General features: G+C 46.8%; 1 pseudogene; it reads right to left on the bottom strand.

The window, feature by feature from the left end:
* Nucleotides 1-2743: 2743 nt before the first annotated feature.
* On the bottom strand, nucleotides 2744-3296 carry LOC111550442 (annotated as a pseudogene).
* Nucleotides 3297-3891: the final 595 nt, after the last annotated feature.

Below are 3891 nucleotides of genomic sequence, written 5' to 3'. Positions count from 1 at the left end.
GGCCAGATCTCAGCTCACTGCAAGCTCTGCCTCCCGGGTTTACTCCTGCCTCAGCCTCCCGAGTAGCTGGGACTACAGGCGCCTGCCACCTCGCCCGGCTAGTTTTTTGTATTTTTTAGTAGAGACGGGGTTTCACCGTGTTAGCCAGGATGGTCTTGATCTCCTGACCTCGTGATCCGCCTGTCTCGGCCTCCCAAAGTGCTGGGATTACAGGCTTGAGCCACCACGCCCGGCCGAAATTATTTTTCTTATACGTGGTTAAATAGAGAAAGTGGGAAGATAGCTTGAGCCCAGGAGTTGGAGACCAGCCTGGACAATATAGTAAGACCTCATCTCTACAAAAAAAAAAAATTTTTTTTAATTAGCTGAGCATGGTGGTGCACCCATGTAGTCCCAGTTACTCAGGAGGCAGGCTGATGTAGGAGGATCACTTGAGTACAGGAGGCAGAGGTTGCAGTGAGCTGAGATCACGCCACTGTACTCCAGCCTGGATGACAGAGCAAGATTCTGTCTCAACGACAACAAAATTGAACGTAATGTAATTCAATGTAATGATGTCCCTTTCATCAGGAGCACATACAGCTCTATGAATCATTCGATCTGATCATGAGTTTTTTTTCTTTTAAATGATGATAGTTATCTGGGGCCCTAATCTTAGTGTTTCTTTTGCGGAGTGGCTTAGAAGCACTATATAGTATAGAGGTATAGAGGAAGGAGCTACTTAATCTTGGACAAATTATATTTAAAAATGAGTAAATCCCAATACTTGGCTCATTGAATGCACTCAGTGATACCTCTCATTATTATTAATTATGCCCACTGAATATTTTTTATTTTTTGAGAAGGAGTTTCACTCTAATTGCCCAGGCTGGAGTGCAATGGCGAGATCTCAGCTCACCCGCAACCTCCGCCTCCTGGGTTCAACCAATTCTCCTGCCTCAGCCTGCTGTGTAGCTGGGATTACAGGTGCTCGCCAACATGCCCAGCTAATTTTTTGTATTTTTAGTAGAGACAGGTTTCACTGTTGGCCAGACTGCTCTGGAACTCCTGACCTCAGGTGATCCACCCACCTCGGCCTCCCAAAGTGCTGGGATTATAGGCGTGAGCCCCCGCACCTGGCACCAGATCATTTTCTAACAAAGAGCAGCCAGTAAAGTCAAGCTGCAGACATAGACAAGCAAACTGGGAGCTTGCACAGGTGGATGCCACAGGAAAGAACTACCTGGGCCTAAACATGTTCAAAATGGTGGCTCCCTCTCCCCTTGTCTGCCAGCCACGCCTACAGTAAGGAGCAGACAAGATGGCCTCAGCCAAGGGGAGAGTTCATTTGCATAATAAGATTAGGGTGGGGCCACCAGCCTTCCATGTGTGCTATGTAAACGTCACACCGGACCCAAAATACCTGAAATACCTGTGAGCCTTACCTAAATCCAACATGGCCGCCTCAAGCTGGACTGTCAAATCTGGCCTGTCCACCACCAGCTGACCTTTTCCTCTTGGAAGTCCCTTCTTTCTCACTAAAGAGAGAGCTATTTTCCTTTCTCTTTCTCCTTCTTTTGCCTATTAAACATCTGCTCCTGGCCAGGCACGGTGGCTCAGGCCTAGTAATTCCAGCACTTTAGGAGGCCAAGGCGGGTAGATCACCTGAGGTCAGGAGTTGGGGACAAGCCTGACCAACATGAAGAAACCCCCGTCTCTAATACAAAATGAGCTGGGTGGGGAGGCTTGTGCCTGTAATCCCAGCTACTCAGGAGGCTAAGGCAGGATTGCTTGAGCCCGGAAGGTCAAGCTGTGATCACCCCACTCACTGCACTCCAGCCTAGGTGCCAGTGAGTGAGGCTCAAAACAAAAAAAAGAAAATACACCACAGTTTATAAGTGGGCATGTGAGATTTTTTTCGTTTGTTTTTGGCTATTATAAATAAAACTGCTACAAGCAATCACGTACAACTCTTTCTAAGAATATAGCTTCCTTTTCTCTTAGGAACCAACTAGCAGTGAAATAGCTGGATAACATGGTAAGTGTATAGTTAATTTTTAAGAAACTGCCAAACTGTTTTGGTAAGTAGTTGTATTGAGGCAGGAGAATAGGGTTTGAAGTCAGGGAACGTAAGGCTGTTTCACTCAGCGTTCCTAGAACTAAACTGAAAGGAAAACCCTAATTTTCCATGCCTAAATCACAAAAGGACCAGAGGCTACTCCCTTTGCAAATCCCCCACCTTTTCTGCCAGGCATGGGAAATTGACTGTCAGCAACCAGTCAGACTGATTGCGGGTGAAGTCTTCCTTTGCAACTTTGTAACTTCACTCCAGCCTCTGAATGGTTGCTGTCCACAACCAATCAGACTGATTGCGGGCCGAGTCTCCGTTTCCATAGAAGTGTAACTTTGTAACTTCACCCTAGCCTCTGATTGGTTGCTTTCTGCAACCAATCATATGTTTGCACAGGAGTGTAACTTTTGTAACCACGTCATCCTCTGGTTGGCTGCTTTCTGCAACCTATCAGACTGATTGTGGGCTACCACTTCATTTACCTGAGGTGAGCATGAAGTGGCCAATGGGAAACTTCTAGAGGGTATTTGGACCGGAGAAGATTCTGTATCCGGGGCCCTTGAGCCGCTGCTCGGCCTGCTCCCACGCTGTGGAGTGTACTTTCGTTTTCAATAAATCCTTGCTTTCGTTTTTTTTTTTTTTTTTTTTTACCAGTTATCAAATGATCCTTTATTGAAATATTTTCCTTTGTGCTTAACTGACTGGGCAATCCACAGCACCACTGTTGATGTCATCTATGATGTCATGAGGGTGGCGCCATCAACATTACAACCCACAGAGTGGGCAGTCCCCGGGATCTCTTTAAGGGTTCCAGAGAGTTCTCTGGCTAAGGATCGGTGCTGCATCTGTCGAGCAATGTTGATGATCTCATCAAAAGTGATATACCCACTGTGTTTAATGTTTTTCTGTTTCTTTCTGTCTCTTGGTGGTTCCTTGAGGGCTTTGACGATCAGGGCAGAGGCAGAAGGTATCACCTCAATCTGGGCCTGTCTGTTCTGAATGGTGAGTTTCACTGTAATCCTCAGGCCCTTCGTCACCTGTTGCCTTGGCAATGTCATCACCAATTTTTTTTGGAGACAGACCCAGGGTGCCGATCTTGGGGGCCAGGGCAGAAGTGGCACTGACTTCACCTCCGGTGCCCCTCAGGTACACGACTTTGATCTCGTTGGGGTCGAACTTCGGCGGCATGGTGGAGGCGGCTGGTGTCGGATGAACCCGGATTCGGGATGACCGAAGAAAGTTGCATGTTGGCCTCCTCCGAGCCAAAAGGCGAGACAGCTGCTTTCATTCTTTTATTGCTTCATTCTTTCTTTGCTGGGCGTTTTGTCCAATTCTTTGTTCAAAACGCCAAGAATCTGGACAATTTGCAGCCATGACCCTCTACAGGTGACAGTATCATTTTGCGTCGCCTTCATTGGCCTATGAGAGTGTGAATTCTTCCACATTCTTGCCAGCACTTGGTCTGTTGTCTGTTTAATTTCAGTGATTCTAATAGGTAGGTAGTGGTGTCTCATTATGGTCTTAATTTGTACTTCTCTAAAGACTAACGGTGTTGAGTATCTTTTCATGTGCTTATTTGCCATCCATATATCTTCCTTGGTGGAGCTGATGCTGGCAGCCAGCTGGGTGGGCAGTGGGGCTGGGGGTGTCTCTGTTCTCAATACCTGTATTGCTTCAATGTAGTCTCCATGTTGGCTACTGTGGGCATCTTCATAGCATGCTGGCTTGGTACCAAATGTTAAGTGTCCCAGTTGAGACAGCAGGCAAGGCAGAAACGATATCCTTTTTGTGACCTAGCCTCAGAACTTACATAGCTTGTTTTTGACTGTACTTTATGTGCT

The sequence above is a fragment of the Piliocolobus tephrosceles genome, chromosome 15, assembly GCF_002776525.5.
Source record: "Piliocolobus tephrosceles isolate RC106 chromosome 15, ASM277652v3, whole genome shotgun sequence".
In the NCBI taxonomy this organism is placed as follows: Eukaryota; Metazoa; Chordata; class Mammalia; order Primates; family Cercopithecidae; genus Piliocolobus; species Piliocolobus tephrosceles.
The sequence above is the reverse complement of the archived record's forward strand: the minus strand, read 5'-3'. Positions and strand labels throughout refer to the sequence as shown.